Genomic DNA, 13,475 nt, shown 5'->3' with positions numbered 1-13,475 from the left:
TCTTGGTGTATAGGGCTAGCCATACACCCTGTATTAGTTTCCAGGCTCTTAAAACGAATACCATCCAATGGGTTGGCTTAAGCAATGGGGATTTATTTGGTCATGATTTCGAAGCTAGAAGTCCCAAACTGAGCCATCAGCAAGACAATGCTTTCTCCCTGAAGGCTGGAGTTCTAGGATTGGCTATGGTGATCCTTGGGTCTTTGGTTTTTCCATCACATGGCAATGCATGTGGCAACGTCTTCTCCTTTCTCTTCTGGGTTCTGTTGAGTTCCAGCTTTTTCCTGCGGCTTTCTCTCTATGAGGCTTTTACTATAAGTTCTCCATTTATAGGATTCAGTTGAGTCACACCTTAACTGAAGTAACCTCTTTAACAGGTCCTATTTACAATAGGTTCATACCCACAGCAATGAATTAAGATTAAAAACATGTATTTCTGGGGAGCAGAAGTAGCTCAATTGTTTAGCACATGCCTCCACATATAAGTTCCCGGATTCAATCCCTGGTACCTCCTAAAACAAACAAACCGAAACCAAACCAAAATAAAAACATGTATTTTTGAGGTGTATAACTCCAAGACACAACACATCCCAACATACCCAGTCACTGTCTCTTTTATGTGGTTTAATTCACAATTATGTAAATAAAACCTCTGTTGGCCCATCTGCTCTGATTTGCCCATATAGGGTTGTAGAGAGAATTAAATGACGTCCTCTATTGCCTAGCACTATGTGCCAGTAAGTATTCAATAAAGGTAACATTTTTTTTATTGTTGCTAGACTCACTAAGGTATTGTGCTGACCTTAGTAAAAATGTAATGAGATGACTTGGAGAAGTCACAGTTCCCCAGGGCATGTGGGTGATTAATACCAAAGAAAGTGGGTGGAATTGCTAACCTGAGACAGTGAGGACAGAACAGGTTGTCAGCTGCCCACATATAAGATGAAAAGAGAATCAGTGTGTACAGTTTCAGGAAGTATCAGAACAACAACCAAGAGAAAAAATAGAGATAATCTGTGGTCAAGTTAATGGGAAAAGGAAATGAAAGGAGAGACACCAGCACAAGCAGAAGAATCACTTATTTCCTAGGCAGCAGAGTAAATAAAGTTGATGGAGCCAAGTTAAGACAGTGATTACCTAGAGAGGAAGATGTGAGATGAGGAGCTGCCAGTTTCCAGCTTGCAAGATGGTTAGGCAACAGAGCCAGTTACCAACTAGACCAAGAGATGTGTGGGACTTACGTTCCGTTTGGAGTAGTATCAACCTTCCAACATGGATGGATGGATGAGCCAAGCAGCAAAAGACAAAGGGGGGGGGAAATGGACTTGGCCCAGTGGTTAGGGTGTCCGTCTACCACATGGGAGGTCCGCGGTTCAAACCCCGGGCCTCCTTGACCCGTGTGGAGCTGGCCCATGTGCAGTGCTGATGCGTGCAAGGAGTGCCGTGCCACGCAGGGGTGTCCCTCGCGTAGGGGAGCCCCACACGCAAGGAGTGCACCCGTAAGGAGAGGCGCCCAGCGCGAAAGAAAGAGCAGCCTGCCCAGGAATGGCGCCGCCCACACTTCCCATGCTGCTGATGACAACAGAAGCAGACAAAGAAACAAGACGCAGCAAATAGACATAGAGAGCAGACGGGGGGGGGGGGGGGGGTGGGAGGGCGGGTTAAAAAATAAATAAATAAATCTTTTAAAAAAAAAAAAGGGGGGGGAAATACCAGCCCTCAGAAGATAATAAATCAACTCTGTCCAGAGTGAAGAACCTGAACATATCAAAACAGCTATAGTCCAATCGTGATTGTAGTGCTAGCATTTAGTCACACGATAACTCACTGTAAAGCTCTTCTTCCACACCTGTTACTCTAATTTCCCCCTTAGTTCTCCTAGCCGTGGTGGTAGTTCTCCTGTGCGGGCCAGCACTCCGCATGGGCCAAGTGGTGTGTGTGGGATTGGGGGGAGAATTAGTAATCTGAGGACCAAAAGATTAAATAAGATTTAAATAAAATCTTAGGGATAAAAACCATTTTGTAAACTTTTAAGTGCTCTACAAGAGTGAACTGCTATTATTTTTAAGTGACACAGATTGAAATGTTGCTCAGAGAAGGGTGTTAGAGCCCTATGGCTGACTGAGAATAGTGAGCAGCTCTAAGGACAGTGGAAGTTGTAGAAACCACAGATAGACTGAAGTAGAGACCACTGCTGATGGTTAACCTTGTGAGGTCACTGCCCCGGCTCTGACCCTCACTTCGGCTCCATCTCCCAACAACTTTGAGAGAGAAGACGGTTGGAACTTTCTTCAACCAGTTTGTGAAATGAAGCTGTGGGGAAAGAGAGATAATGAGCATGTTTAAGCATTGTATTAAATTAATAAATAAATGTCTAGATACAGGAATTCCTGTTGGAAGGGAAGGCTGAGAAAAAAACAGAGATAATCATTATATCAGAGAAATAAGAATTACTGAACAGAAGGGAACCACAATTTATGGGGAAATATTTTAATAGTAGGATGAAAAAGAGGACGGTCATAAGAATAATTTCTTAAGCTGATTTTGTCATAAACGCAGCTGGGAAGGTCTGCAAGGGCTTTTGAGGCTAAATTAGTTTGAAGCTACAAAACCATAAAATATATCAGACTTGTATATAAATTTTGTTATGCATATATTTGTTATATATATATTTGATTCTCTCTTTAGGGTAAATGCCTAGTAGTGAAATTATTACTGGGTCAAAATTTGTTAAGCAAATATTGCTTTAATACATAATTTCAAATATTTTTCCAAGGAATGTATTATACCAAATTTTATCCTATTGGTGTTTATATTCTTGCATGTTTAATAGGTATTTTCATTTTTAAAAAAATGTTTGAGCCCTGGACCTCCCATGTAGTAGGTGGACACTCTATCTGTTGAGCCAAATCCTCTTCATCAACTATTCTTTAAAAAAAAAAAAAAAGGTTTATTTTTTATTAATTTCTCTCCCCTTCCCCTCCCTCCATTGTCTTCTCTCTGTGTCCATTCACTGTGTGTTCTTCTGTGACCGCTTCTATTCTTATCAGTGGCACCGGGAATCTGTGTTTCTTTTTGTTGCGTCATCTTGTTGTGTCAGCTCTCCGTGTGTGCGGCGCCATTCTTGGGCAGGCTACACTTTCTTTCACGCTGGGTGGCTCTCCTTACAGGGCGCACTCCTTGCGCGTGGGGCTCCCCTACTCAGGAGACACCCCTGCGTGGCACGGCACTCCTTGTGCGCATCAGCACTGTGTATGGGCCAGCTCATCACACGGGTCAAGGAGGCCCAGGGTTTGAACTGCAGACCTCCCATGTGGTAGGCGGTGGCCCTATCCATTGGACCAAGTCCACTTCCCTCAACTCTTCTTTTGTATGTTCACTTTCAGAGGCCATTTTGTCAAGCTCACCAATACTTTCTTCTGCCTCCTCAAATCTGCTATTATATGATTCCAATGTGTTTTTCATTTCATTGATTGCACCTTTCATTCCCATAAGATCTGCTACTTTTCTATGTATGCTTTCAAATTCTTCTTTGTGCTCATCCAGTGTCTTCTTAATATCCTTAATCTCTTTAGCAGTCTCATTGAATTTATTAAGGAGGTCTGTTTGAACATCTGTGATTAGTTGTCTCAACTCCTTTATATCATCTGGAGGCTTATCTTGTTCCTTTAAGTGGGCCATAGCTTCCTGCTTTTTGGTGTGCGTTGTAATTTGGCATCTGGATTACTGGAGTATTTATGCTGGGTGTAGTTTTTCTCTCTAGTTCAGGGCTTTCTGTCCTTTCTCCCTTGCTGGTAGTTCAGTAGGAGCCAAGCATGTAGTTGGTGCTGTAAGCTGTGGATGCTAAAGCTGCCTTCATTGCACCAGGGACCAATGAAGTTTCTTCCAACTTTCTCCTTTGCCAGGGGTAGGGACAGAGTCACAGCTGTGTGGAATAATCCAAGTGCAGGCCTAGACTGTAGATACCCAGAGGACTGATGAATCTTCATACCCCTTTCTCCCCTGATTACAGTGGGGGTGGAGCTGCAGGTGTGGGCAGCAATCCATGCAGTGCGGGTCCAAGATGACTGCCAGTTGCCCTGGTAGACCTCTGATTTTCAGTCTGTGCCAGTCAAAATTTCCTGAAGTTACCTGTATAGGCTGGTGCAGGGCTCCTCCACCTCTTCTTTGCCAGAGGTGGGGCTGATGCCTAGGCTAGGGCTTCAGGCTGATCTGGGTTAGTATAGGATTTTTTTTTTAAGCTTTCATTCTTTTTTATTTTTTAAGATTTATTTTTTATTTCTCTCCCCTTCTCCCCCCCCACCCCTAGTTGTCTGCTCTCTGTGCCCATTCACTGTGTGTTCCTCTGTGACTGCTATCCTTATCAGCGACACCGGGAATTTGTGTTTCTTTTAGTTGTGTCAACTTGTTGTGTCACCTCTCCATGTGTGCGGTGCCATTCCCAGGCAGGCTGCACTTTCTTTTGCACTGGGAGGGTCTCCTTATGGGGCACACTCCTTGTGCGTGGGGCTCCCCTACGCGGGGGACACCCTTGCGTGGCATGGCACTCCTTGCGTGCATCAGCACTGCACGTGGGCCAGCTCCACACAGGTCAAGGAGGCCTGGGGTTTGAACAGGAGACCTCCCATGTGATAGATGGATGCCTATCCATTGGGCCAAGTCTGCTTCCCTAGAATTTTTTTTAATGACTCATCATCCTGAATTGCACAAAGAAGGAATACAAGCCAACAGTAATATTTTATGTTAACTGTCTTTAATAATAAAAGAATAGAAATACCTACAGCTGCTTTGTAAATTCTGTAATAAGAGATCATACATTCTTAATTTGGTTTATTCATATTTCTTTCTAAAAGTAGACCTGAGCATATATTTGTTTGTTAAGTGTTAGTCTTATTTTTTATTTTTTGTTTTTTAAAGGTTTATTTATTTCTATACACACACACACCCCATTGTCTGCTTTCTGTGTCTATTCACTGTGCGTTCCTCTGTGTCTACTTGTCTTCTCATCAGGCAGCTTTGGGAACTGATCCTGGGAACTTCCAGAGTGGGAGAGAAACACTCATTCCAGCGCCACCACAGCTCCCTGATCTCCTCTATGTCTCTTTTTGCTGTGTCATCTTGCTGCACCAGCTCTCTGTGTGGGCCAGCACTCCCATGTGGGGCGGCACTCCTGCATGGGGCAGCACTCCACGCAGACCAGCTCTCTACTTGGGCCAGCTGCCATGCAGGCCAGCTTGCCTTCACCAGGAGGCCATGGGTATCAAACCCTGGACCTCCTATATGGTAGAAGGGAGCCCAATTACTTGAGCCATGTCTGCTTCCCTTTATTTAAGTTTTTAAGTATATAAAAAGGATTAAGGTATAAATAGATACAATCCATGAAATGATTTTGCATTGAAGACTATCAACCCCAATTATTCTAATTCAAAACATTTATATTTTTTGATTGCTTTACTGTACTTTATATTTCATCTCTTCAATCATGGCTACTTTGTATTTGAATATACAAAAAAGGCTGTGGAATCTACAAGTGTCTCCCTTCCATCTGGAATATAGAGGTAAAGAACCTTACAAAGGTAAATACTTTCAAATTTCAATTTATACGTCTCAAGATTTATGACATTTTATTTTCCAAACTCTTTGAGAAAATTAAGCCTAGAATGACAATCTAGTGATCGTTTATGATGTTGCAGTGTTTTGTTTTCCTTGAAATTCATTATTACAAGAAAAAGCAGAGGTTTGTTTGTTTTTAGTTTCTAGTTCATATTTGCATTGGCTTATTAAAGAGACTGCTTTGCATCCAGAGCAAACTGATTTGTAAAGTCCAATATACCTATAAATTGAGCTTTTTACCATTGTGGTTATTTTTGCAATTCCTTCATTTCAACATTTGAAAATCAGTAGTCATGGATGCTATATGGAAGTAGGAGTAGACAAGAATTGAAAACTGAAAGGTGGACTTTCTCACTGGTAGCACTGCTTATCCAAACTGTTAATAACTATTAGTTGGTGCCAGGCGTTGTGCTAAGCACTGTACCTACATTATGTCATATGATACTCGTAGCAACTTGGTGCCATTTCCCCCATTTTACATATTAGGAAACAGAGGCTTGGAGAAGTTAGGTAACTTGCCAGGACAGAAATCTTTGTCTAAATCCAGAGCTCATGCTTTTCATATACCACATTGCTTTTAGTTTAGCAAATTACTGAGGGAAATAGTCTTTTTGAAGGAACTTTAGAGTCTAGATCATAAAAGACGTTGCAATTTCTTGTCTTGGCCCCTTGGATCCCTTGCTCTTCGGGAGCCCTAAAGAAAGACCCAAGGGAAGAGAAATAGTCCTACCAAAAGCCAGCACCAACTTGCCAGCCACATGAACAAGCCATGTTGGAAGCAGATCTACTAGCCTGAGTTCAAGCCTTCAGTGGACTGTCGTCTCTGCCAACATCTGATTGAATCTCATGTGAAATCCTAAACTAGAACTGCTCAAACATGGAAACAATGAAGGAGAATAAATGGTTGGGTTTATTTATTTATTTATTTATTTATTTATTTTTATTTGAGCCACAAAGTTTTGGGGTGATTTGTTTTACAGTAGTAAATAACTCATACACATGCTACCATTTAAATATTGTTTTTCAAAAGGGTTATTTGTCTTCTTCCAATTTACTCATTATTTTCCCTGAAATATTCTTCCTTGCTTGAAACCAACTGTTTTCTTTTGTTAACTCTTCTGCTCCATCTTTTTTTAACTCTTTTGCTAATGGTGTTTTTTAGGGCAATATATTGAAACATTTTATTTTCCTGAGGGCCCCCAATTTCTGTGAGTTACCTTCTACCATAATGAAAACATAAACAACATGGGGCTTCTGAGGCATTGGTCAAGTTGCTTCAACCCTTCTGAACCACAGATAAAGAAAAGTTTAAAATATAATTTTTAAAAAGATTTATTTTATCTTTAAAAAATAAATAAAAATAAAAAGATGTATTTTATTTATTTATCCGCGCCCCCACCCCCATTGTTTGCACTCGCTGTCTGCTCTCTGTGTCTGTTCATCATGTACTCTCTGGTTCTTGTCATCTCACTGCATCATCTCACTGTCCTGCTCGTCTTCTTTAGGAGGCACCAGGAACCAAACCATGTTGTAGACAGGTGCTCAACTGCTTGAGCCACATCTACTTCCCTAAAATATAATTTTCTTTCCTCCATTTTGCTGATTGTACTAGGTAACTCTACATATAAAAGAAAAATAAAGTGTGTATTGTTATTACTAGTTTATTTCAACAATTCTAACTTTTTATCTAATAGGAGGCAACCTTTAATGACTCCCCAATGCCAATCAGATCAAGTCCAATACCTTGCCCTTTATAATTCAGCCTCTACCTTCTTTTCACCATATTTTCTACTGATTATTTCCTTCATATAATCATTGCTTCAGCCAAACTGAACTGTGGATGTTTCTAATTCATACCTTCTACATCCTAGTTATCAGGTGCATGTGAAAAACAAAACAAGACGGGCCTATGATTAAAAGAGTTTGGGAAATATTGCATGTTATAACTCCTTTTGGAATACCTACAATGCACATTAGCATATTAAAAGCTCTGAGAAGTCCTTCAGTCTCGCATAAATCTTTTTGTGCTCAGCTGGACAAGACTTAATTGACCATTATGTTAGGATCCAGAAAAGAAAACAGCACCTATGACAGGTAGTTCAATACAGCGGATTTAATATGAAGAACTAGTTGCAGAGGTTTTGGAGGAACTGAGAGGGCAAGTAGGGTGATGGTGAGACAGCATAGATGAGCTTGCGGGATAAAGGAAGGCAATGGCGGTGGTACTCACCTGTGGTGACCAGCTTCCAAGATGGCAGATTATCTAGCCCCAGTAGGGCTTTGACTGAAACCTGAGAAATTCTGAGCCAGAACCATCTACCTAACCAAGGTTGTGGTTTCCTGGACCTCAAAAACTCTAAGATGATAGTATATATTTTTTTCTGAGGTAGCAGGGCCGGGGATTGAATTCAGGATGTCGTATATGAGAAGCCAATGCTCAAACACTGAGCCACATCGGCAACCCAAATATTGGTTGTTTTAAGCTGCTAAATTTCCAAATAATTTGTTACACAGAAATAGATAGTTAATACGGATTTTGGCACCTAGAAGTGGGGTGCTGCCATAACAAAATCCTAAAATGTGAAAGTAACTTTGGAACTGAGCAGTGGACTTAAGGAGAATGTTAGTGAAAGTCTAAAGAACCTTGAAGAGTGAAGCGGATGTAGCTCAAGTGATTGGGCTTCCACCTACCACATAGGAGGTCCTAGGTTTGGTTCCCTGTGCCTCCTGGGGAAGGTGAGCTGGTTCCATGGGCGGGTGCAGTGAGCTGATAAAATGACGCAACAAAAGAGACACAGAGGAAAAACAATGAGAGACACAACAAACCAGGGAGCTGAGGTCGGTCAGGTGATTGAGACCTCTTTTCCACATGGGAGGTCCTGGGTTCCCAGTGCCTCCTAAGGAGAAAATGAGCAGACACAGAGAGCACACAGCAAATGGACAGAGAGCTGACAGTGACCACAAACACAGGATGGGGGGTGGGGGAGTAAATAAAATAAATCTTAAAAAAATAAAAATAAAGAACCTTGAAGAATATGCTAATAGACACATTAATGTCTTTACTAAGACTGCAGGTGAAGACTTACAAGAAAATGAGGTAATGTTATTGGAAACTGGAGGAAAGGGGACCCTTATTACTAGTTGCAGAAAGTTTGGCAACACTGTTGCCTTCAGTAATGTTGAAAGTAGAAAATGTATCTAATGAACTGGGTGATCTATCTAAGGAAATTTCCAAGCAAAGTGTTGAAGATTTCTTCTTGCTGCTTACAGTAAAATGTGGGAAAGAAATAGCTTCCAAGCAAAGATCAAATTGAGGACATTGCCAGTGTAAAATGGTCCACAGATGAAGCTGAGGGTGTGACTATTAAATCTATTTAAATCTCAGAAAGACCTTAGGTAGCGACTAGCCAGTCAAAAGTTCCTCTAAGGAGATTGAAGGTGTGCCTCACATATTCCCTCAGTAAAATGATCCGGCACCTAGGAAGCTTAAAGGTAGTGTTGCTCAGCCATCTCAATAGAAGCCCAAGGCAGGAAAGAGCTTACGTCAAGAGATTTGTGGATGGAGCTTTGGTTAATGGAGTAGAACTTGGGAAGATACATAGAAAACCCACAAAGATTTTTTTTAACTTTTATTTTGAAATAATTTCAAACTTATGGGACCCATTGCAAAAATAATTCTAACCTCATGCAGGGAATTCCAACATATGCTACTACCCCCTCTCCTAGTACCCAGATCTACCAACTTTTAAAGTTTTGTCACATCTGATATATAATTCTATCCATCCATCATTATCTGTTTACCTGTTTTTTAAACTTTTGAGAGCAGGTTGTACATATCATGCTCCTTGAACACTTAATATTTCCATGTACATTTCCTAAGAACAAGAATTTTTATTTATGCAACCACCTTAAGTATATAGCTATCAAGTTTAAGAAAGTTAACATTGATATAAAGCTTACAGTCTGTATTCCAATTTTTGCATATATCCCAATAATGTCCTTTTGGACCCACAAAGTTTTTAAAAGAAGTATATATGCAGAAACATTGACATCTTGGACCAAAAGAAATAGAGATAGTACAAAATGAAAAGAGGCCTTTGGACCCTCCAAGTTTTACTAGCAAGAAGTAGGCTGTGGAAAATACTCAAAAATGATGCCAGGTACCATAACAGTAACAGAACTTGTTTTTTTGTTGGTTTGGTTTTTTAAAAAAGATTTATTTATTTATTTATTTCTCTTCCTTTCCCCCTCTCACCCCAGTTGTCTGTTCTCTGTGTCTATTTGCTGCGTGTTCTTTGTCCGCTTCTGTTATTATCAGCGGCAAGGGAAACTGTGTTTTTTTGTTGCATCATCTTGTTGTGTCAGCTCTCCGTGTGTGTGGCACCATTCCTGGGCAGGCTGCACTTTCTTTCGCACTGGGCAGCTCTCCTTACGGGGCGCACTCCTTGCACGTGGGGCTCCCCTACGTGGGGGACAGCCCTGCGTGGCAGGGCACTTCTTGTGTGCATCAGCACTGCGCATGGGCCAGCTGCACACAGGTCAAGGAGGCCCGGGGTTTGAACCGCGGACCTCCCATGTGGTAGATGGATGCCCTAACCACTGGGCCAAGTCTGCTTCCGTGTTTGGTTTTTTTTCAAAGATTCATTTTTATTTATTTCTCTTCCCTTCCCCACCCACTCCAGTTGTCTCTTCTCTTTGTCCATTAGCTGTGTATTCTTCTTTGTCCACTTTTATTCTTGTCAGCAACACCGGGAATCTGTATCTCTTTTTGTGTCATCTTGCTGCGTGAGCTCTCCACGTGTGTGGCACCGCTCCTGGGCAGGCTGCATTTTATTTTTGGACTGGGTGGCTCTCCTTGCAGGGTGCACTCCTTGCACATGGGGCTCCCCTACGTGGCGGACACCCCTGTGTGGCACGGCACTCCTTGCGCGCATCAGCACTGCACGTGGGCCAGCTCCACACGGGTCAAGAAGTCCCAGGGTTTGAACCATGGACCTCCCAAATGGTAGGCTCTATCTGTTGAGCCAAGTTTGCTTCCCAGAACTTGTTTTTTTCTGGGATTTTTGTTTTTACTTTTCTTTTTTTTTTTAACAGAGTATGCTGGATGTCTCTATAATTTTGTTCAGATAACTGTAGACCCTGGAGAACCTGTTGCTACTATGGATGCATAAGATACTGCTATTGGTCTTATATATATATATATACACACACACACACACACACATACATATATAAATAATTTGAATTTCTGGAAACTTTAGCTATGCTGTCAACTTTGGAAGAAGTATCCCAGTGTACTGTGTTGAGTTGGCATTGTGCAGAAAGTAACAGTCATATTGGTCTAGAAACATTAAACTTAATTTTTTTCCAGTTTATACAGGGGTAACATACTGTATTAAATATGTAAGGTCTTACCTTACATATTTGATTACAGAAACTAATAAAGTATTCTCTAAATATAGTGAACAAAACAAAACACTCAGCTGCAATATGGGTTCTCTTTCAAGAAAAAGGAAGAATGTCTGAAGGGGAGGGTGATCAAGACCTCAGAGGGAGGAGCTGAGAACCGTGGAGAATGATTCCCAGGCCTTGAGACATAATCAAGGAATTCAGAATTACAACTGACAGGTGACTCTTTTGTATCTGCCATTTTCCTCCTTTTTTTACAGAAATGACTTCAGCAGTTATGCTATGATTGTCTCTATGTTGGGGGTGTGTGTGGCGGAGGGGGTAGACAAGTTGTCTCTTTAGTTTCATAGATTGAGAGGATCTATACTCAAGGAGCTGTACTTAAGAAACTATACCCAAGAAGCCTCAACTACAGCAGGACCTGATTTCGAAGATGAGAATATGGACTTCGGATTGATGCTGTAATGAGATGAGATTTTTGAGACTTTGGGAGAAGGTGAGTATATTTTGTATGTGAGAGGGGTATGAGTCATTAGAGACTAGATGTTGGGCTATGGTTAGCCAGCCTCCACGATGGCCCATGATTATCCTTGCCTACTGGTATTCACACCCTCTGTCGCCCCCTCGCACACTATGTCACAGTTGGTCTGTGTGACTAAGAGCATATGGCAGAAGTGATGTTATGTCACTTCTGAGATTAGGCTGTAAAAAAGGCTGTGGCTTCCATATAGGTGTCTTTCTCTATATCCCTCTCTTGGTTCACTCCCTGTTGGAGAAGCAATCTGCCATGCTGTGTATAGTTCTAAGGAGAGGCCCACCTAGTAGAAAACTAAAGCCTCCAGCCGGAGGCCAGCTAAAAACTATGACCAGCTAGCAACCATGTGAGTGAGATTGAAAGTGAAATCTTCAGCCCTACTCAAACCTTGAGATGACTGCAGCCCTGACCAAACATCTTGTTTTTTTTAGGAGGTATGGGGGATTGAACCCATGACCTCATACATGGGGAGCAGGCTCTCAACCACTGAGGGACATCTGCTCCTCAATGAGAGTTGGTTTGTTCCTTTGTTCGTTTTGTTTTGTTTTATTTTGTTTTGTTTTGTTTCAGGAGGTACCGTGGATCAAACCTGGGACCTTGTACATGGGAAGCAGGTGCTCAACCACTGAGCTACATCCACTCCCATGCCCAAACATCTTGACTGCAACTCCATGACAGAAACCAAAAGTGCCCAGCTAAGTTACTTTCAGACTACTAAACCTCAGAGACTGTGTGAGATAAGGTGTTTGTAGTTTTCGAGGTAACGAATTATGCAGAATTGATAATGAACCTACCAGCCCAGGTTCCAGTGCTGTCCAGCAGAAGTGGGAGTCATGGAGGGAAGGGCTGTCCATCTGCAGCTGGAACCACAAAGGAAATGCAGCCACTTCTGGGAAGAGAGATCTACCTTTCTCATACCCCCTCATCTGCCATCCTTGCCTCCATTGGCCAAACCTAACTGCAAAGAAATTGGTAAGGGAGTATGGGAAATGTCATTTGCAAGAATCAGTCTCCTGCAACACAGAACACAGAAGGGAGAGAGAAAGATATGAATCTGAGAGCAAATAGTCAAAGGTCTAGCACAACCAAGACTTTTTACAAGAAAGCCTCAATAACATTTGTCAGAACCTTGTCCTTAAACTCCAATTTGGGAAACACTGCTAAGTTACTCTTCCTAGAATTTCTGCAAGTCCTATTCTTATCCACTAATTAATATCCAATTTAAATGTAAAATTCTTCTCTACTAATCTTTTCTCCTTGTTACTTAGAAGTTACCCTCTTTTCTTTCAATTCCACAGCATTTGACCTACACCCATTTCAGGTATTTTCAAATACAACTTATAGTTATTTAGTATGTATCTAATTGTCTGAGAGTAAGTTTCTTGAGGATCAGCTCTATTTCTGATGTACTGTTGCATGTATCACAGCTTCTAGTACAGAGACTTGCACATAATGGATATCAGTATATATTGAAAGAATGAGTAAATGAATGGATATCAAAACCAGAGGTAGAAATGATATAAAACTCTGGTAACTTTGTTTATTCTATTAAATCCCCTATATACTCTTGATAGAACCAAAGGATTCTAAAATAATATTCCCATTTTCTCAGCAAGTCATATATTTTGAACTTTTTTAAACCTTTCCTTGGGGAAAGATAATAAAACTGCAAACCAGTTTATATCTGGGCAGGAATAATTATCCTATGAGACCAAAGTCCTGCTTGGAACTTTTTTGCATTAACAAGGGGAGTAGGTAAAGAGAACTGCATTTGTCTCTTCTCTCAGCTTTGGCCACTCTGAGAAAAAACATCATCTGCTTGATAAGAAAGGAACACTCAGCATTTTGCAAAAGTGCTTTCCTCTACTCTACTCCCCCACCTTCCTTGATGATGTCTTGAATGGAGGAATAAATGCAA

The sequence above is a fragment of the Dasypus novemcinctus genome, chromosome 21 (assembly GCF_030445035.2).
Source record: "Dasypus novemcinctus isolate mDasNov1 chromosome 21, mDasNov1.1.hap2, whole genome shotgun sequence".
Taxonomy (NCBI): domain Eukaryota; kingdom Metazoa; phylum Chordata; class Mammalia; order Cingulata; family Dasypodidae; genus Dasypus; species Dasypus novemcinctus.
The sequence above is the reverse complement of the archived record's forward strand: the minus strand, read 5'-3'. Positions refer to the sequence as shown.